At 44.3% G+C, this 22,830-nt stretch overlaps 1 protein-coding gene and 1 pseudogene across 1 annotated transcript in view; one reads left to right on the top strand and one right to left on the bottom strand.

Moving 5' to 3' along the window:
* RET (ret proto-oncogene) overlaps positions 1-22,830 on the top strand; it is a 153,180-nt gene that overhangs the window by 13,671 nt on the left and 116,679 nt on the right. The window lies entirely within an intron of this gene.
* On the bottom strand, positions 14,851-16,693 carry LOC134402293 (TBC1 domain family member 24-like; annotated as a pseudogene).

Raw genomic sequence — 22,830 nt, 5'->3', positions numbered from 1 at the left:
TCTCCTTTTGGAAGTATAAAAGTCAGCTATTGCTCAGATCTGTCTCTAGCATTAATAGGTCCCTTGTAGAGCAGGGAGCTGAAGTAAAGAAAAATATGGTAGATCATCAAAGCAGGGTATTGCACAAGATATAGTGTAATAGAAGGCAATAGATATATCTAGAGGGGTGGCTCCAGCGGGAGAATCTTAGCTTTACTTTGTAGATCCATAGCAGCAGGTATGGCACTGTTTGTCAGCCTAACAGAATTTGACCACCTGACTGATTCCAGGAGTAAGGCCAGGTCTGGGTTGCAGGTTAACTTGGTTGGTGGATCCTTGCCAGGGCTGTGGAACATAACACTTTGCAGAGTCTTTCAGGGCAGTGAAAACTTTCTCACTGTTATTGGAAGTCCTATTCAGACCACATTCTGTGCACTGAGACTTCACCAAACTCTGCCTGTATGTTTCAAGCATATCTTTGCAGTCAGAAGAACTGGATTCTTTGCTTAAAAAAAAAGAAAGAAAAAAGCTCAGATTCTCAAGACATTTAGTTTTATGCCCAATTCTAGTGTGGCCATGTGTAAAGGAGGACAGGGCTCCTGTATCTTTAAGAGTTGCATAGAAAGGGGAATTTCAGCAGGTGTCATTTGTATATATGGAGAACCTGGTGAAATCCCCTCTTCATTACAACAGATAAAGCTGCAGGAGCCTTACCCAATGGAATGGCCAGTGATCAGGGATATGGTCACCCTACCCAATACCATATCCCAAGCTACCGTAATGCATCACATGCACAAAACTTGGCAATATTAACCAAACTGTATTAGCTTGAAATTGATCATATTTGACATGTTGCAGGATTTGATTGTCCTGGAACATAAACCTGAAAAAGAATACACAGCCCTGGATATTGTTCCTAGGGCAGATCCAAAACTGTAAAACACAATGTGAAAGAGAAATTAGGAAGGTTTTAGGGTGAGTGGGGAGGAGGTGTGAAAAAGCCAGGGAAATGGCCTCCACATGCTTACCTGGTGGTGATGTCAGAGCCATGCAGAAATTTGAGCAGAGGGTTTATGGAAGCATGTGATTTCTGGTGAGTGAGGGTGGGGGGCTTGGAGAGGAGGACAGGGCAGCCAATTATGCATCGCCCCCAAAGAGGAAATGCATTATGGGAAGAAGAGGGCAGTGTTGCACCATATGTGCTGATGATAATTCATATGCATAGATGCAAATTTAGAAATAATACTACATCCCACCATAGTGGGGAAAAGTGACCAGGTTATTCCCTTATCTCTGTTTTTGAGTAACCCCTTCCCTTCCTTCATATGTTTTAATGTGATTTTAGACTGTAAGCCTCTAGGCAGGATATTGCTGTTTTATTCTCTATGCCTTCAATAACAGCATCAGCTAAGGGTAGTGTGTCTCCTCTGAATGGATACTTGGAGGCGGTAATGGGCTGGATGAGAAGAAACAAACTGAAGCTGAATTTAGACAAAACAGAGGTGCTTGCTGTCAAGGGCTCTGACCTAGGTTTGGAGGTGTGTCAACCAGTTCTGGAGGGGGCTACACTCCCCCTGAAAGACTGTGTTCGCAGTTTGGGGGTGCTCCTGGATCCGTCGCTCCAAATGACAGCCCAGATAGATGCGACGGCCAGGAGTGCCTACTATCAGCTTCGGCTGATACGCCAGCTGCGTCCCTTCCTAGAGTCGGAAGACCTAAAGACAGTAGAGCACGTGCTGGTAACCTCAAGTCTTGACTTCTGCAATGCACTCTACATAGGGCTACCTGTGTGCCTGGTCCAGAAACTTCAACTAGTTCAAAATATGGCAGCCAGGTTGGTCACCGGTACATCTAGGGGTGAGCATATTACCCCAACATTAAAATCTCTTCACTGGCTGCCAATTAGTTTCCGGGCAAAGTACAAAGTGTTGGTCATTACCTTTAAAGCCCTAAATGGTTTGGGTCCAGGTTACCTGCGGGATTGCCTTCTCCCATACAGTCCGCCCCGCACACTCAGGTCCTCTGGGGTGAACTTACTTCAGTCAGCTAAAACTAGGCTGACATCAGTTTCCCAGAGGACCTTTACTTCTGTCGCCCCCAGATTGTGGAATGGCCTGCAGGAGGAGATTTGTAAAATTAACTCTCTGTGTGATTTTAAGGCAGCTTTAAAGACTAGCCTTTTGCGGCAGGCCTATCCAGATCAATGTAAAATCAAGAAATTTTAAGATGTATTGATTCCTGTTCTAATGTTGTTCCCCACCTCGATCCAAAGGGAGAGGCAGGTAAGAAATAAATATATTATTATTATTATTATTATTTGTATATTCTGTACAGCACCAAGTACATTGTTGGTGCTATATAAATAAATAACAGGTGACCTGTGCACCTTGCTCATTCTGCTGTCCAGATATTAACTTGATGGGCAACTTCACGGCCCTCTGTGTTCTCCTTTGTTCTAGTTCTTCCCGTTTAAACTGGACTTGGACTGGGCAGTCCTTCAAACAGAGAAGTATCCTCTGACAGGTTTTCAAATGTCCTCTGCAAAGTAGGATACCTGATCACCCTAGGAGGAGGGCTCCCCCCAACATCTTGCCCTTACAAAATGTGGTTCTGGGATTTTGCCAACTTAAATGAGTTTGTTCAGAGGTTGTTCTCAATATCTGGGCTTTTAATTGGGTCATAATGAAGCTCACAAGGTCTCTTGCTCTCAGGGACACCAAGTAAAATGCCTGAAATGACCTGCAAAAGCCAGGAGGATTGCAGGGACCTCTTTAAGAAGAAATTATGTATCGCCACTAGCAAAAATGAAATTGGAAAGTTGGCTCACTTTATCATGATACAAATGTACTGATTCAGCTGAATTACCTTTAGGAATTTGGCTAACTAAATCAGCATTTTTTTCTGGTTTTGCAACGGAAAATGGGTACATTATTTCTAATGGTTGTCTAATGGCATATGCATTTAGAAAACTAATTAAGCATTATATTTATCAGACATTAAAATGTTGCTTGTGTGGCTCTAATGGTATTGTTGTTGATTTAAAAAAAACTCATTATGGATAATCTTACAAAGGAGATAATAGGAAGGCTGGTGGCTTGGTTTCCAGTCCGTCAAAACAATTTGTTGGCTTGGTTACATTGCACATTCCAGGAACATTGGTGATTTATTGGTAGTCTTCCAGTTCTGCTTAAGGAGCTTAACACTGAGAGTTCCACAGCCTCACCTTTTGTGCAGCAAATTGAAGGATTGTGTGTTTCTTATAAATGGGAACATTTTCATACATTTCATGGCCCATTGTGATGTCAACATTTGTCCTAACTGTGTCATCCATGGTTGCTGGGGCTTAGCCAGTGTTACACAAAAGGCCCCCAGAGGAAATACCGCAATAGAGACTGTGTCTTATTTATCCCCTGCTCAGGCAGGGCTGGAGTCTGGCAAATCAGTGACTATAAGGTGAGGAAGCAGAGGTGTAGTACACAAATAGTCCGAGCAAGTTCCAGAGGAACAAATATACAAGCCAGGCAATACAGATCAAAGCGAGTAGTCCAATCCAGGCCGAGGTCACGAGCAGAAGGCAGGATAGCAAGCTGGAGCTAGACTCGAACATGGCTGTTGTTTCCAGTGGCTTTTGCATGCGTCTGCTGGGCTTTTTATCCCCACCCAAACCCCAGCTGCAGAGAGTCCTCCTCATGAGAAGGGCCTTTTAATCACGAGGAGCTCCTTACCTCTCCTGTAGACATCTGCTGCAGCCTGTCCAGCCCAGCCCAGCCCAAGGTATCCTGCCATCTCAAACAAGGCAGGATGGAGCCCCCCACCCAGTGGGCCAGCCTCCTGCTGTTCTTTGCTGCTGCCGGCTGTGCTCCTGCGCATGCCTTTTCCTCCTTGCTGGCTGCCCCCTCGCTTGTTTGGCAAGCCTGCTCAGCTGATCACTTGCACCTGCTGGTGTGGCTGCTGCTTCCGCTTTGTGCACCAACTACTGTGGGAGGTCCAGCAAACTCCTGGCATCGTCCTCCTTTGGGGCCTCTAAATCTCCCTCCTCCTCTTCCGACGAGTCTTCTGATGGGGGCATGACAGGCTACTGGCTGAAATTCAGAGAATAAAAGAAAATGACAGGTAGGCAGCACTGATGAGACCATTGGAAAAACATGGGGGTTAAGAGTGTGAAGATTTAGGCCATTTCTACTCCAGCCCGGTGTAGAGGGAGGTTGGAGGATCTTGCGATATCCTGATCGTGAGACCTTCCCCTTAGTCCACATGTGGGCGCAACATCCCGGGAGGGAGGGTGTTGCACCCGCCATTTTTTTAATTTTTTTTAAAAAAGGAGATGCGCACACGTGTGCTCTAACTGAACCGCCCAGAGTGCTTCGGCTATAAAAATGCAATAAATAAATATATAAAAGTGTTTTAAAAAAAGAAAAAAGCCCTGGCCCTGCTTCCCCCCTGCTTCCACCTTCCCTCTACTGATCCCCGCTACTTGTAGGGAGGAGGGAAGAAGCCAGGATGGGCGGCCACACCTCCCGCGGTCTGGCATGCGTTCTCTTCTGCCCCCATTTATACTGCAGGGCTGGCGTCAGATGTGGGTATCATTGAGCACCTGCCAAGGACCACCTTCCTGCAGGGAGCTCACTGCCAGTCTTTGGAGCCTCCTGTGCCCTGGCCACTGGATAGTCAGTGCCTGACTGTTCACCTACCTTCTCCAAGAAAGCAAACAGTAACCGGTGCATCCTCCATCTGCCTTGTGCTCTCCTGCTAGGTGCTTGTGAAGGAGAAGGAGAGGGCAAGCAAATGGGCAGCAGTGCCTTGGAGAGAAAGAGGACACACACAGAGCGGCCCACTGAAAGGCGCCTTGCCCAAAGGCCCGCCAAAACCTTGAGTCAGCTTTGTGTAACTGCGCCATGCTGGTGTAGCAACTGTGAGCTGGGAAGGTCCTTGTTCAGTACTTGCCACATCCATTAACTGAGGCTGTTGCTAGACGAGGACTTAGCCCGGTGTGAGGCCCGGGCTCCCTGCTGTGCATCCAGATGATGCACAGGGGATCCCAGGGTCAGGCCGGGCTAAACCCTCCCTTGATCCACTGGATCCACTTATGGCCCGGCTTTTCCGCAGCCCTGGGCTGAGGCTGGAGCTGTGGAAGGCCTAGCTACTTCCGTGGCTTTTCCCGGCTGCTCGCTTACTTGCGAGTAGTCGGGAGAAGCCACACACTGGGCACGGCATTCCATAGGAGCGCTGTGCCCATCGGGCGGGGGGGGGGGGAATCACAGGGGGGGGGAGATGGGGGCCAGGGGAAAGAGCGGACCTGGCAGGAGAGATGGGGGGCGAAGAGCGGAGCCAGAGTGGGGAGATCACGGATGGGGGGGCGCGGAGGGGGCATCGAACATGGCAGGCGGGTGATCGGGTGGGCATGGCGAGTGGGCTGGCGAGCGGGCAGGGGGGTCATAAGACATGGCGGACGGGGGAAGAAGAGCGAGGACGGGCATGGCGAGCGGGGGGAGGACGAGCGGGCGGGGGGGCATCAGGCATTGTGGGGGGGAAATCAGGGGCTGGGGGAGCAGAGAACCCTTTTAAAAAAAAACCTTTCCGTTGGTGCGCTCCTGCGCACATGGCCCTTTAACTCCAAAAAAAATGGAGGATGCGACGGGGCTTTCCCTTACCCCGTCGCGTATTACGTGTGGAAAGGGGCGACAGCCCTGTAGTGCGGCATCACCCCTACTCCCCACCGGATTATCAGGTAGGTCTAGCAAGGCCCTGAGTCCACATTCCTTTGTGGGCCAGTCAAGATTCTGGTATCTCTGAGCCTGTGGATTAGAAGTGAATTTAAATTTCACATTTGATATTGTAAAATGAAGTCTTCAAAGGTAGTTTCAATTAATTGCGGCTTTTTTATTTTTACAGGAATGACTTCTAATTCAGGATCTACTCTTACTTCACTTTTAGCTAGGTTGGTCCTTACAAGGTGGCCGTTATTCCTATTAAACTGGGATTAAGGGGATCCCAAACCCCAAGTTATTCAGCACCTTGCATTCTTCAAGGATGTTGAATATTTCTAGGGTGCCTAGAGTTAAGCATACAGTTAAGCATACAGCTGCGTGCTTTGTCAAATAAAGAATGGTATCCTGTAGATTTATTTCATTGTTCACACACATTACAAAAGTCAGGGGTTTTCTTCTCACTGAGTTATTGTAACTACAAATCCTTCTACAGAGGTGTAAGGAGTTTGAGCCATGAGTAGCATGAAAACTACCCCCAAAAAAGCCACTAGGCTTCCCTGAAGATTGTCTTTGGCCGTTTCTACACCTGCCTTTTTTTCCAGGGATCATCCCAGGACCATCCCTGTGCATGCAAATGACACACAGGGGATCCCAGGAGCAGGCAGGGACGATCCCTCAATTTTCCTGGGATAATCCTTAGGTGTAGAAAGGGCCTTTGATTATCCTCAAATGATGCTTCTTGCTTGGTCATTTTCCTTGAATTTTAAAAAATATGATATAACCATAAACACTTGGGACCAATTGGCACAGGACTTTGAGCCAACCACTGCAACCAGTACAAATGGATTTGGTGACCCCACAGCAGAGCAACATTAAGACTGAAGTGGGAAATATTTGACACAAGTGGCAGAATTCTCCACGTCTCAATCAATTACTGGCTATATTCACATCCGTATATTGGAGCACATGTTAGGTTTTTCATGTGAGTGTCGGTTAGGGTTGCCAATGTTCAAACCAACTCCTGTAGCTGTGTTTAAATTGGGACAGTTAGATCTGCAGCTATTAGCAGGTGATATTCAGTTCCATGCCATGCAAAGTTTTGCCATCTTGGAGAGTGCCAACTTACGCACTGTCAAACAAGAGGAATTGCATCACACACACACACACTCACACACAAGGCAACGGAGGACACCAGTTTACATAACATTTGCAACTGCAAATTTATATGTGTAGATGTAAATTTAGAAAGAATTAGTGTAATTTAAATAGAAATACTATATCTCCATCCATCCACCATAGTGGGGAAGATTGCAACCAGATGACCTGTGTGCCTGCTCAGTCTGCTGTCCAGGTGCTAATTTTTGACGGGCAGCTTAAGGGCCCAGCTCTTCCTTCTTTTTATAACTGTTGACAGGCAACTTCAAGCTCCTGCTTTTCCTCCTTATGGTTTCTTGAATTTAAAGTAGACTTGGACTGGATACCTCTTCAAGTAGAGGATGCCTTGAATAGAGGACTGTCCTTTGCCAGTTCTCCAGAATAGAGGACTGTCTTCTGTAAAGTAGGACACCTGGCCACCCTATGCTTGCTTTCTGCATATCAAATCTTGGTTAAAGGCATAGGAGCAGGCTAACTTTTTCTAGTTAGCTGGTATTGTTAGTGTCTGTCCAAGGATAGTTGAGACTGTATGTAGGTCCTGTGTGAACCAGCACTTGGAAGCTATATATGATTATATTGTAGGTCATGTTATTTTGTTGTACTGGATGAAAATAAGGCCCTCTCTTTCTAGGTTCTTGTGTACTGGATGGTAAATAATGGATGCTTGCTTAATAGCTCTATCAGGGCTAAAAGCCCAGTGTGAAATGTTGCTGAAGTCATTCGTAGGTGGAGAATGAGACTGAAAGGAATAGTTTCAATGTGGAGAAAGCAGTTTCAGATGTTAGAAGCTGACTGGCAAAAAGCAGTCTTGGGAAACGGAGGACCGCAAAGACTCTGCTGAGAAATTTAAGGCACAATCCTATGCATATTTAAACAGAGAAAAAAGGCCTACAATTCTCAGCGTGCCTCAGCCAGCTATGCTGGAAGTAGGCAGTGTGTGTGTGTGTGTGTGTGTGTCTAAATATGTATAGGTTTGTGCCCTTAGGCACTAACAATGTAATCCTAAGCATGTTTACATAGAAGTCAGTCCCACTGAGTTCAATGGGGTTTACTCCTGTCCTAAGTAAGTGTGTATAGGATTGCAGACTGAAGCTGTCTTGGGCCTCATCTACACCAAGCAGCATATTCCACTATGAAAGCAGTATATGAAAGACAGGAGCCACTCTACTGCTTTTTAGCAGTATTGAATTGCACTGACAACTGTTGGCTCCCATTGACACATACCATATACCACTTTCATACCACTATATCCTGCTTGGTGTGGCTCCTGCCTTTTATATACCACTTTCGTACTGCTTTCATAGAGCAATATCCTGCTTGATGTAGATGAGGCCATTGACTCATCTCTACTAGTTTGTGTGCATACTTGAGTTTACTTTACCTGTATTTCAACCCCCCCCCCCAATAAACAAAACAATACACTGTTAAACTCCAGCACTCTATCCTCTGGAGGCAGCTGACCTCGTAAAACTGCCCTGGAACTTTCCATCACTGAGGGAAGTGGGGGAGTGTGAAATAACAGGGTGTACATCCAAACAAGGTGTAATGTGATGGCTGTTCTGAAAAATAATTGTTTTAAACGTTATTTCATATATATATTTAAGCATTACTCATGTCTTTTGAACATTTGCAACCTGGAACTTTGCCTTTTGTGCCTTCAGCATTGCTCCCCGAAGTACATTTTTCTGCTAGCTTTAACTTTCTTAAGCAAGTCCTGCCCTGGGGGAGTGGAGGGCCTATTTCACAGTCTGATACATTTCATCATTAAAGAGCTTCCTCTTTTAATTCCAGGATATTCCAGAAGGAAGCACTTAATCTGAATTGCATTGCAATGAGTAGAAACCTAGCCTTCTGGCACCCACCGCTTCCTAATTATTGGCCGGGAGGTGGGGTGGGGAGAGGTGCTAGAGAAGGGGGGGGACATGGGAACGATCCAAATTAAATAAACTATGCCAGGAGGGAATCAAAGGTACCATATTATTGCTTTTCAGAGACTTCCTCAAATCTTCATTTATCCCGAGTTACAGCTGAAGGGATTCACTATCACCTCTTCATTGTCCTGCTGTAGAACAACAGAAAACTGCAACCATGTGGAACAACTATTGAGAAACAAGCCGTTAAAGCATGCTACATTGTGTGCTTGGGTTTCCTGTATGTCCAATTTTTCTTAAGTGAGACACATGATTCCCCCTAAGGAAGTATGAGAAACCAGGTGGGAGGGTGTCTGAAATGTTTATGGGAAGGTTGGGAGGAAAGTGTAGCCCTGCCTTATGTTCCTGCAATACCAAAAACTGGATAAAAGCATATAAGTAAAAGCAGGCAGTGACAGTAGGTTAGGACCTGAATAGTTCCTTGCTGAATGGACATGCATCCCCCAGGCAGACGGCGGAGATGGTTCATATGGGCCTCTGGGGATCCTTTCCCATAACGGTTGGGATGGGTTAGCCACAGAAAACACACCGGAAAGGTTTACATATATTGGCTCCTACATATATATTGGTGGTTATGTGCGAAGCTCAACAAATGCAAGATTTGATGACTTGTCATGTCACTGCAAATGTTCAAAACCACTGTGTGCCCAAAGCCAACTCCTATGTTTTACTATGGGGTGGGGGCTAAAATATGCAGGTTTATATTTCCTACTAAGGTGGTGGGAAATGAATGGGGTGAGAGTTGCCACAGTTATCCATGCTCTGTTAACATCCAGACCAGAGTGTGGCAGTATTTTATATGCAGAGCTACATTTGAAAGGTGTTTGGAAACTTCAGAAGTAGCAGAACAAGTTGCCATATTACTAGCCAGAAGATCTTCACTGGACTTCAGTTTGTTTCTAGGCTTCTAAGGGGTCACCTTCTCATGGGAAGAATGAAAAGTTAATTTTCCCATGCCCATGGCATGGGTTGATGTTACTGTCAGGGAAGAAGGATTTTGTTATATATTTATCTAAAAGCACAGTGGGAAAACATCTTGTGTATATTCTTATATTAGATTGATGTTTGGATAAATTTCTTCAGTTGATTAGCTGCCTTCATTCTTTAACTCTGTCATATCTTCATTCACATTTTTATATTTCTTTATACCTCAGAACCTTTCCATTTTGGGGATATTTGATGCTCTTGAATGCCCAAATCTTCCTGTAGCACAAGTCAACCTCATGGCATCCACATCCTGGGGTTTCTATTAAACTGCTTATAGAGCTACTTGTTAGAACTGTTCTGAAAACCAGATACAGCCTTCCCCAACCTGGCACCCTCCAGATGTGTTGGACTACAACTCCCATAATCCTCCAGTCAGCACACATCTGGAGGGGGTGTCCAGTTGGGTAAGGCTTGGATGTCTTCATTTGGGCAGAAAGTGCCAGAATACCTCTCAAGTGTCATGGAGTGTGAGGGGCATCCTGCATTGTGACAGTATCTCATTTGTTTTCCAACGGTAGAAAGGCTGGTTGGGACTGACCCATTGGCTTCTTAGAAAGAAAAAAGGGTGATTAGAAATGGTTTCACTGCTCCACTCAGTGCTTTCCAGACATTTGGTGAAGGGGTAAAGCAAGAAGGAAACAAAAGGTGAGAAATTAGCAGTGGCTACAGCTGACATGAATCTGCTGTGGAACCACTGTGTCTTGTAGAAGATTCTAGGTCATGTTCTTAGATGGACACTCAGTTCATGTGGAGTGATGGCCGGGTCTACCAAGATTCAAGTCTCATCGTTACCCAGCAAATGCTGTCCTGCAGAGCTTATTAGTAAGGGAAAGACCAACGGTGGTGGACAAACTATCTTGCAAGGGAGCTTGGAAGACACTGTTTTTCTCATTGAGGAATGCTTGATAAACTTCCAGGGAAATGGGCTGTGACCTATCCATTGCCCAAAAAGAGGAAATGCATCACCAAAAAAGGGATTTGCATAACATTTGCATGCAAATTTAAATAGAATATGTCTCACTGCAGTGGGGAGGACTGCGACTGTGTGCCTGCTCAGCTTCCTATCCAGGTTGATCAGCAGCTTAAAGAGCCCTGCTTGGCCTTCTTCGTGTGGTCCTTTATCGCTGGACTTGGAGCAGACAGGCCTTCAAATAGAGAATGCTTTCAAATGGAGCTCTGTAAAACCATTTCTGTAAATAGTCACTAAGGACACATTCCTAAGCATGTTCAGATAGAAAAAAGGGCCTACAACTTGCAACATTCTTCAGCCATGCATAGGATTGTGCCCTAACCCTCTCTGGACGATACAAAGAAGTGGTGTAATTCCAGAAGGCAAACTCTCTCCAGACACAAACAACCATGGCTTGTTGTTACATGAATGACCTGGCACAGTCCTCAGGCTCACACACCTCCTGTAGGCATGCGACTGTCAGAGGTTTTAAATTTCTGATCCTGGCTTCAAATCATGGTTTTTAAGAAACTCTGGTTTGAACAAGCCACCACTCATTGAGTTTGAACACAGCAATCAACTGTACTTTGTTGCTAATCTGGAATGGAAACTTTAGATTTTCTCTCCTCTTGTGTGAAGGGAAGTGGGGAAGTATTCAAGCCCGAGAGTCTTGCCAGCTTATATTAACAACAAACCATAGTTTATTGTAGCATTTGAACCAGACACAGAAAAATCAGTCGTGGGGGAATCGTAAGAGGTACATGACTTGAAAACCAATAGTTTTATCTTGGGATGACTTGCAGCTTTTCTTTCACTTTACCTACTACCCGACATATATATTAGCCTGAAGAAGAGAAGACTGAGGGGAGACATGATAGCACTCTTCAAATACTTAAAAGGTTGTCACACAGAGGAGAGCCAGGATCTCTTCTCAGTCCTCCCAGAGTGCAGGACACGGAATAATGGGCTCAAGTTAAAGGAAGCCAGATTCCAGCTGGACATCAGGAAAAACTTCCTGACTGTTAGAGCAGTATGACAATGGAATCAGTTACCTAGGGAGGTTGTGGGCTCTCCCACACTAGAGTCATTCAAGAGGCAGCTGGACCACCATCTGTCAGGGATGCTTTAGGGTGGATTCCTGCATTGAGCAGGCCCTTTCCAACTCTGCTATTCTATGATTCTACAGCTTCATCCCACGTAACTGTTTCCCTCGAATTATCCCCTACAGCGTAACACTGTCGTTGTTGTTGCTAGCTAAATCACACCCCGGGTGGCAGCGCTCCTAAGATCCTTTGCATACAAGGAAAGGAGTTAAGGGGGAGAAATGTTAAAAATCATAAAAAATCAACGGATGACCCAACCCAATTCAAATTTGGTATGCCTAAAGCTCTCCTTAATACTGATTACTGTGCCAATTTTGATGTCTTTATCTTTAAAACTTAGGCAGATGTAAGCGTTTGTTTAATTAGTGGTTTTATCCTGGTTGTGCTTTTTATACTGTATTTGTGTTTTTAGACTGTTGGTTGTTTTATTATGGTTTTAATTTTTGTGAACTGCCCAGAGAGCTTTGACTGTTGGGCGGTAGAAAAACGTAATAAATAAATAAATAAAAATAGTAGTTTAAACCTATCAAATCCTCCTCCTGCGCCCCCAGTGGCCACTTGGAAAACAGCAAATGATTCGCTCTTAAAGGGGGGAAATATGTGTGGCTGGGAGAGGAGTGGTAGTAAGACCAGCATAATGCATGATCAGATCTGAATTTTGTCTGTAATCAACGGCGCTCCGGAGAGCACTGTGTATTCTTGAACTTGCCCTGCCAGTAGTACGTACAATTTGCCAAACCTTCTCCTGGAGGTTGCACGTTATCCAGTTACTAAGTTAAAGGGCAACTCATCTCGTGTGGCCACAGCTTGGGGAGAGAGATAAATAAGACAGAGTTAATTGGAAGCAGGTTTCCACTGTCCATCTCGAAAACCCACCCAGCCCGTTAAAGTGCTCGTGAATCATTTTTGCGTAGAGAACTCCTAAAACTCTTTGCTCTTCTTCTGCCTCAGTAAACTCTTAGCTGGGAGGAAGCTCTTGAATTTGGTGACATTGATTAGCGGGAAATAAATAAAATTATGAGTTTAGTGCGGCATTCGAAAGCCAGGGGGATATTATGGAGATTTAGTCAGCTTTCTTGGTTTCAGTAAGTGCCTTTGGTTGGTAATTGATGCAGTGATAAGGAAAGGTCTTGACTACATTACCTGGTGTCAGCTTCCGCTGCTTCAGGAACAGAGACCACAGGCTGTATTTCATTTGAAGTGTGCTCATTCAAGCACAATAGATCATAGATTTAAGATGGGGCCCAGCTACTAAGGCAGGAGAGGCAGGTGAAGCAGCAGGGGAGGTAAATAGCCTTTGGTTTTTTGGTTTTTTTAAAAAAAGGCGCAGCAGCTGCTGGAAAAGAACAAGGATTATCTGAAGTAATAACAGGTTCCACAACCAAGTGTAGAAATTTGTCCAACTGTTTTGTTTTGTTTTGTTTTGTTTACTTTTGAAACAGATTTCTTTTGAAAAGGAATATTACAAACAGATTCTAAACATTATGCTCACAAATGTTAAACATCAGTAAATCGTTTTAAGAAGGGCTTTTTTTTATATAGTGTCAGAGTATAAACAAGGTAGGCTATTCATCCTTCAGTTTAGAGATTGAAAAACCCCACCAGATTCTGCATCACTCTTTAATAGTCTTTTAGCATTTAAGAAATCTATAAAGACTGATCTAATCCAGCGGGCCTATCCAGTGGAATTTTAAGATGTTTTTAGGATGTTTTAGTAATGTATACTATGTTTTTAATTCAGTTTTATGTATTTTATTGATCCAAATGGAGAGGCGGGTAAGAATTATTATTATTATTATTATTATTATTATTATTATTATTATTATTATTATTATTATTTGCCTCACACTTTACAACTGCAGGCCTGTTAGCTGCATTTACACCAAAGTTTGCTCTGGGGAGCACTGTGTGACATGCACCAGGGAGTTGGAACCTGCAGTCACTCATAATCAGTGGGGTGTGATGATTGATGATTGGACTTGGTACAGAGAGTCCTGGGTTCAAATCCACACTCAGCTATAAACCTCACTGGGTAGAGGAGTTGCTATTTTTCAGGCAGAGCTACTTCCTAGGATTGTTCTGAAGATAGAAATGAGAAAATCCCATGCACACTACCATGACCTGTTTAGAGAAAGGGTAAATGTTGATCTGAGAGAGTCCTTTGGATAGCTATTGTGAAACATATTTTCTGTCAAACTGCACATCTAAAAACATACTTTGATACATTTCAAAGCTGAGAACTGCGTTGGGGCGTTCTGGAAAAGTGAAAGCTGGTAGATGACAGAATTTTGATCCACACATTAGTCTGGAAAGTGCAGATTGGGTCATCCAGATTGAATTTCTTAAGCTTCCCTACAAAAGACCCTTCTGTACCAATGTCTGGTGAGATATTGACTCTCAATGAAGTTCCTTGTGCATCTTATGTTGAAGGTAAACCAAAGTCTAAGACTGTGGGCTAAGGGTGCACAGAGTGGGTGTTCTCTGTCCCGAAATTTGGGGCAGAGCTTCATTGAGATGATTCTCTGCCCCGATTTCTGGAGCAGGTCCCCCTCTTTGCCCTGTTCCGTTTTCGGGTAACCGCTACATTATCATCAATGGGAATTAACAGAAATGCTTACAGCTCCCTCAGTTTTAAAGATTAAACACATGAAAATTGGCACTGTGACAGCTTTTAAGCTATATGCCTTTTATTATTATTATTATTAAGGGAAATGCCGATAACTTTTTCATTTTTTGGCAGAACTGGATGAAATTTGCAGGGCAGTTGCCCCTTCTGAAGGGATCAAGCATGCCACATTTCAGCTAAATAGGTACAGGAAAGTTTGTGCAAGAGGAGCCATTACATTTTGAGGGTTCCCAAAAAGGATGTGCTTATCCCCCTATGTTTTTTTTGTGGGCAGTTGTTATGGAAATGGCACTCGTTGAGAAATCTTCAAAATCTCAGGAGGATAGGTGCATTGTTTTTTGTGGAATGTTCACATTTTTGGGTGGAGGTAGGTGATTCACTTCCCCTTAGCCACTTTTAGAAATGGCATATGAAGAATACAGCAGCAAAACAACAAGACTCTCCATCTAAGTGAGCTCCTCAAATTAGCTTTCTAAATTGCAAAGGAGCCTACTGGTTTGTGGGTTCAAAAATGAGCTTGGCTCTTGCAACTGAAGCTGGGCTCAGAATCTTAATACTCCAAGGGCCAGTTTTTTTTGTTTTGAAAGAGGCAGCCTTCTCAATTGCTCATAGTGTCCTTGAACCCCCAAACGTCCATGATAGCTATCTGGAAACTTTCAGAGAGTGGCTGGTTGTTGAAAGCGTTGCAGTGGCTAGTTCTTCTGTGGTTTAGGTCTGCATCAATGTTGAGAGTTTGGCCATCACCTCCTCCTATGATGAAGCATTCAGTGCTACCAGCCATCAACATGGATGTTGTTTTAGAAGGCAGGTTGAAGTGCCGGGCAGAAAGGAAGGGGGAAAGATGGTCTGAAGGATCAGAGGGCAGGTTGGTTGAGGATGGAGGGTCAGAAATCTGGGAAGAATTGTTCTCTTGTTCGGATCCAGTCACAGCTAGTCCTGGGTGCTTGATTATTATCCACTCATAGCATTCCATAGCACTAGCCTGAACACAAAACATTCTCCTGTTCCAAAAAAGCTCAGCTTGTTTCCTCCTTGTTTGCGTTCGCTCCAGTCAGTTGATAACTAAGCACCACAGACCTCTTGCGGGGTTTCTTAATCAGAACGAGAGTTGGTTCATGTCCCTCACAATGTGAATAGAACCTGCTTAGGCTGCATCCATTTTCCGAAGGGTTGAAAAACAGCAGTGACTGGCAAAGTGCAAAGTGTTCAGGAATCCATGACCAGATGTCTCTCATCTTCTTTACATCAACAGTTTCAGACTTGATGTTCTCGGCATGAACAGCCAAATGGACATTCTGTCTCTTCTGCTTGACTGTTATGCCTTTTTGCTAAAGAGCCTTCTTGTTGGCCATCTGCAAAAGCTGGATCTCCTTCCTTGAGAAGAGCTGAATTGCAAAAGCTTTCTCTAGCAGTTTCTCAGGGGACACAGACTTTGCAATGTCCCTAACAAAAGCCTGGATGTCCTGCCGTACATTGTCCGGCTCCATGGTCTGCCCAACTCTGACTTTATGAAAGAATTTGAGGAGAGCTAATGCAACACAGTAGAGCACCTTCTAGCCCTCTACCAAGAATACATCAAAGACTCATGCAATGTAAGTCATAGGCAGTTCTCCAAAAAGCCACCGTTGCCAGTCAGAACACACTTCTAGCACATCCTCTGAGACCGCCACCATCAGCTTGTGGGCCACCTGACAGTACTTGTTAACCAGATCCCCATAAGTCATGCAAGATGACTCAAAAGCCAAGAACGTCTGGTCAATGAAATGCTTGGATGGATCGTTGCAGGCAAGGATGCGGCAAACTTTCTCAAAGCATTCTGCTTCATCTCTGCTGTAATGGAGGAGGAGGGCCACTACTGAAGGCAGGGCTGGGCAGAACGATATGTCTGGAAACTGGCTTGCAATGCATGAGATTATCTTCCTAACTGCCCCAATACCCTTCGCATTCAGACAGTAAGCTGAAACAAGGCTATTATCCACAAATTCTGGAAGTGGAAGGATGTTTCTGCTATGTTTGCCAACGATCTTCACCACAATGTCCCGGTAGACATGGGCATTTGGAATCATTTGGCAAGGGATATCATTAATGAGTTTATGGTACACTTTTGTTCTTAAGGAATGGTTCTTGGCCCAATACCCTTGGTGAGACAGTTGTTTCAGGACTTGAAATTCTGTGCTGGTCAGTTCCTTTGCACCTTGGTCCTGAATTGTTGCATCCATCTTATCCCAATCTATAAAGCAGCTATATTCACCCATAATTGTCAAGATTGGCTTTGCAGGGTGACATAAAAGAAAGTATCTTACCTGGGCCTTGGAGGACTTAGCCTATTTCAATTTATATAGCAATTCTGTCTGTGGTATGCATTGAATGCAATAAATGGTTTAGTCCCAGAAGCTTCTTTATAGTTCCCAGGTCCTGCATCAGGTACCCTTTCCACCTCTTTTTTACTTTTCTTTTTTGGACAATTTGTAGGAAAATATTGTATTTCATAAAGGTATCTCTAGGCTAGAAACCTGTAAGGTTTCAGAAGGATAGAGAATTGTGATGAATGATAACCAGTCGAGACTTGTTTGTTTTCTGCTTGGTAGCAAAGTCACAGAATGTGTACTATGATGGCTGGATGGTAGACATGGATCATCAAGTGGCAGATGCAGAAGGACTTCCAGCATTTTCCAAGCTAGCTATGTTACACCCTTCCAAATCCCACAAACTCCACAAAAAGCCTTTTAAACTCACCTTCTCCTTGGAGAGAGAACTAGCAAAGAGCTGAAATATATACATCAACATCTTTCCCCAAAAGCACTGGGATTGGAGAGCCCCTGGTACAATCTTTCACTGTGTTAGAACAGCCAATCACAAAACTTCACCAGCTCTCACCACCCTGGTGTTTTCCTTATAAGAAGAACTTGGGGAGAAATGTACCAGTTTTTGGAGACACACCGGCTGCGTTCGGACAACACAATAGTCAGTGGTAGGTTAATAATCAAGACCTCAGTTGATTGTCGAGGGGGTTATTCCCCAAATAACATGATTATAATCAACCCTGGTGTGGATTAAGGCTGCCACTTTGGTCGCTCTTGCCAGGGAACTCTGTAGTTGCCAAAAATAACCATGTGCAACGAAATAGTCAATGGTGCCTGACACATGACACAATAACCAATGGTTGTTCAAATAATCAACTCGCACCGCGTTGGTTATTTGCATTGGTTATTTGCATTGGTTATCTTTGCCAAATAACCAACCATGGTGTGAAAAAGTCCTGACAGATGACACAGTTACCCACTGTTGACTATTTAACCCACCGTTGATTAACGTTATCATCCAAACTCAGGCATTGGCAGTGTTTCTTCACAAGTGCCCTTCATAACTCTCCATGTCACTTCACAAGTGTTCAGATTCTGTCTGCCTCATCTTAATTTGTACTCCTCCGGAATCTCTCCTCCCGATTCAGCTCAGGATCCATCAGAATTCAAAGCGCACCTATAGTCTCGATCCTTTTTGCAGTGATGTCTCCCAAAGAGCCGCTGCAGTTTGGCCTTGGATTCACTGTGGATTGCAGATGTCATAGGACACATTCCCAGTTTGTTTGGAACTTCTGATGGGTCTGTAATACAAACCATTGCCAGGCTTTGGAGGAGAGTTAATTTATTCACGATTACAGATAACACCCCCCTCCCCAAATGTAAAACAAACAATCTGCCATCACTTGCAGTATTATACTCAAGGCTGCAAGTCCCACGTAATTAATTTTCTTTAACAGCATTTCTTGGAGTAGAACAAGCTTTTATCTAGAACTGGGATGGATAACATGCTGGCCAGATGCAGCCCTTTGCTCCCCTTGTCTGACCCCTGTGCTACTGATATTGGCCCTGTTCAGAAGACACCTTAAACCATGGCTTTAACTATGGTGGTTAAGCCAGAAAGCCGGGCTGTGTTCAGAAGACACCTTAAACCACGGCTTTAACCATGGTGAATAAAGCAAAAAGCCTTATTCACCGTGGTTAAAGCTGTGGTTAAAGTGTCTTCTGAACACGGCCTGGCTTTCTGCCTTAACTACCATGGTTAAAGCCATGGTTTAAGGTGTCTTCTGAATGGGCCCACTTGCAGTGTTGGGGAAAAAAATGAAAACAAGCTTCATTTGACTGTTTTATCCCTCTAGTGGTTTGCTGCCAAAATGTGAGAGCAAGCTAGTGATTTTTTGTTTTGTTTTTGGCTGTTGCCGAATTTGTTGGCACAGTGGTGGTGGCTTCTAGCAGCATGGTGAATTGTCATAGTGAATCAGGCTATTTTCAGGGGTTAATCGGACCCCATGATATGAGAAAGGCATGCCTTTCTCCTATTGAACACAACCTCTATGCTTTACGAAAGTCATCCAAATTGTCCGAGTATGAATCGGCTTACAGAGAAGACAAAACAGTGTACATACCAGCCATGAAACCTGTTTGGTAATGGATTAATATTTCTCATGAGTAAACAAGAAGACTCTGGAAATAGTATTGTGAATTCAAACATGAATGAAAGAGCATAGCAACGTAACTAGAGCAAGCTGCCGTATCTCTGATATAATTGTCCATCACAGCAACTAGGTTAAAGGATCTGCTACAGTATGCTTCCCTGATAAACGTCAATAAAATATCTAAAAATAACTGCACAAATATAGTCTAAGTTGATTAGGAGTAATTGCCCTGAGTCAGTGTAGTCATTGATGGGTGATGTCATGTGTAATATTCTCTTAAAGTGATCTTGGCAGACATGGCCTTTTGAAGAGCTCTTATAGTCGACATAAATGTCTTCCTGGTTTTAAATTGGATGCCAGCAGTCAAATATATGCCTGAAGATGACATAATATAACATCAGATTACATCTTTGTGACTTTGATTCCCCCCTTTAGTTTTCTGTTGCTGAAGAAAAACTACAGCATCTGTCTTTTTAAAGCAAAAATGGAGTCATTAAATGCAACATGGTAGCCAGGGGAGGGAATTATGTAAAACAATGAAGGTGAGCTCTCAAATATTGATCAAGGACCTGGAATTCTCTCAGTTACAATTGAAGCATTTAACCTTGTAGCTCTAATATTATGACTACTGGATACAATAAATAGTGAACAGGATGTGGTCCCCCCATGCATGACTGGGAAAAAAACTCTGTACATGTATGGTGGAGAGGGTGCTATATTCCTTTCGTAGTAGCCCCTTGTGTCTTATGGAATACTGTACCGGAGAGCCCTTGACCTTTCTGGGGGTGTTGGGCGGCTTCTGAAAAGAGGAGCTGAAAAGTCTCAAAGCATAATTGGCAGACCACCACAGCACTTTTGAATTCCACCCATGTTTTACCGAAGGGCTCAGTAGACAATAGAGGCTAAGAGCTTCTTTACACAAGCGATTTATTGCACGCTCATGATTGATCACTCACGGAAGTTTGTGGGTCCTTTACATGGATTTCTCCAGTGCTTTCTCCCTTTTATCCCACTGTCAAAAAGATCGGATATAAGCTGAAATAAAAATTAACGTAGCATATGTCATTGTGTAATGTTGGTGTACAACCACTAGATGGTGGTATTTCATTGAACATATAAAGTATTGCTGAGTAAGGAAGTTTTCAATTCCAAATCATGTCTTCGCCATCTAAAGGAGCCCATCGTAAACCCAGAAAGAAGAAAGGCTAATAAGGATGTGGGATTTTTGCTTAATGTAGAGAAGCTCTAAGCTGTACCTAGCCATCCACCTATTTGGATGGCTTTAAAAGAGGGTTGGGTAAAATCCTGGAGGAGAAGCCTATCAATGGCTTGTAATCATGATGGCTGTGTGCTATCTCCAGTATCAGTGGCAATAAGCCTATGTACACCAATTGCTGAGGAACATGGGCGGGAGGGTGCTATGGTACTCGTGTCCTGCTTGGCCCTTGGTCTGATCCAGCATGGCTCTTCTAATGTTCTTATGTAGTTGCTATGCCTGTGTTGTAACACACTTCTTGCTGAGAGCAGAACCCTGTTCAGGAGAACACACGAGGGCTCAAAGTAGGTACTGGGATGGGGCTGTACACACTGGCCTTGACCTCCTCAGTTCAGACCTTACCATGTTGAACCAACAGGGTTGGAAAGGGAATTCCATTGCTTTTTGCTTGAACATGAGGGGAACACTCTGATAAGACAGGGTCCTCAATGGCACCCAGTGTTCCACTCACACTCAAGAGAACGCAAGTAGAACTCCCTTTCAGACCTTGCTGGTTCAACACAGTTTGGGCAGCTGCAACAATTCCAGACCTGGAGTGAGTGTTCTCCAATTTGGTGTCTCTGAGGTGACCAGCTTGAGTTGCAGACAGGGGGCATGTCTACACCATGCAGTTATTCCGGGATCAGCTCAGGAGCGTCCATATGATGCACTTGGGATCCCAGGGGCAACCAGCAGAGACTTTCCCCAGGATAACCGAAACCAGGGAAGAGCCTGAGCTCCACAAGGGTGTGGACACCCGTCCTGGCTTCTTCCAACTTTCGAAATGTGCAGGGAGCTGTCCGTGCCCTTCAGGGATGGGGGTGGGGGTGGTTGAGTGCAGAGGTCTTTTTTTAAAAAAATAAAAAAATCTCTGGATCGGGGCCAGGTGACTGGCTCCTCTTCTAAAAATAAATAAAAAATGGCTCCTGTGATGTCCCTCTTCCCTTCCAGGTTGTCTCACGGCTGTATAGAAGCTAGGGGAGGATCATGGAAGTAGATGAGTCTGCAATCCTCCCCCCTCCCTCCTGCTATACCCTTAGGTGTAGATGAGTCCAGGGCTTGATCTTGGCTAGAGTAAAGGCTTGAGCTCAAGCCTAAAGTAAGACAGACAGTGTTGGTAAATCAATTTAACTTAAGGCTATTCTAAGTATGGTCCCAATACGTTGCTAGTGAGGTCATCAAAGTACACCATGGCCTGGAACCTCCCTGTCCTCCATCTCTGCTGCTTTCTCTCACAATGTCTTCCCTTCCCCAAACTTGCCAGGCGGTGGTGAGGCTTCACATCAAGGCCTCTGTGGGGCAACATGTGTGGCAGCACCCAGAGCCACCAAGAATCATAGGACATGTAACTCCCACAGTTCCTGAAGTCCATGCTAGGGAACTACATTTCCCAAGGTTTCTACTGGCTGAATTTGTGAGCCCTTGCCAGTGAGGGTCAGGGAGAGGGAACGGAAAACAAGAACATATCAGGCAGATCTGAACTCTGAGGAGGTCTGGGTCCAACCCTTCACAGGCTTGGGTTGAAATGCAAAAAGGTCCCCTTTTTCTGTGGCTAGGGAAAAAAGGAAAGGAACCTCTTGTGCAAGCACTGAGTCATTACTGACTCTTGGAGGGACGCCAGCTTTCGCTGACGTTTTCTTGGCAGGCCTTATAGCGGGGTGGTTTGCCGTTGCCTTCCCCGGCCATTATTACCTTTCCCCCAGCTAGCTGGGTACTCATTTTACCGACCTCAGGAGGATGGAAGGCTGAGTCGACCCGAGCCGGCTGCCTGAGACCAGCTTCCGCTGGGATCGAACTCAGGCCGTGGGGAGAGTTTCAGCTGCAGCTTTACCGCTCTGCGCCACACGAGGCTCATTTTTTTGTGGCTAAGGTGGACAATAAGTACAATTTTTTTAGATCAGGCAAGGGGTGAAGGCCAGGCTCCTAGTATTTCTACCCAGCTTGGCCAATCCAGAGACTTCATACTGCTTGCCAATTCCAGGAGCTGATGTTGCATGTCAGGTTTTCTGTACCTGAAAAAGTCTTCTGAGCTACCCATATTATTTATTTATTTATTCATTTATATACCACCCCATAGCTGAAGCTCTCTGGGTGGTTTACAAAAGTTAAAAACAGTGAACATTAAAAAGTATACAAAATTTAAAACCATCAAAAACCTAAAAACAACAGTATAAAACTATCTATTTTAAACTACAACAGTTCTGGGGTCCATTAAAAAACAAACTCAGCATATGTTGTTAAATGCTGTTAAATGCCTGGAAGAAGAGAAAGGTCTTGACCGGCTGCCGAAAATGGTAAGCTAAAACTACCATTGCCATTTCTAATGCTTAATTACTCTCTCATTTTAGTCCCCCTCTGCACAAGTCTTGTGTGTCTTTAGTTTCATGGCTCACCTCTGTTCTCCTTTCTGAGCAACATAATCTTTACCTCTGCAAGGATTTGTAAACCAAAAGTTGCATATTTGGAGACAGCATCCTTCAGCAGAGGCGCTTTCTTGAGATACTGAAGGAAATGTCATACATTTTAATTTAATACAGAAAGTTGCTACTCCTCATTAGTTGGAAAGGCGATTAAAGAAAACACAATCCTTATCACTGTCATGCTCCAGAAAGACTACAAAATGAATCAGTGTGCCCTTAACTCTCCGTCTTGCTGACTGATATTCGCCCCACATGCATAAT

This window comes from Elgaria multicarinata, chromosome 8, assembly GCF_023053635.1.
Source record: "Elgaria multicarinata webbii isolate HBS135686 ecotype San Diego chromosome 8, rElgMul1.1.pri, whole genome shotgun sequence".
In the NCBI taxonomy this organism is placed as follows: Eukaryota; Metazoa; Chordata; class Lepidosauria; order Squamata; family Anguidae; genus Elgaria; species Elgaria multicarinata.
Note: the sequence above shows the minus strand (reverse complement) of the source record. Positions and strands in the feature narration are given on the sequence as shown.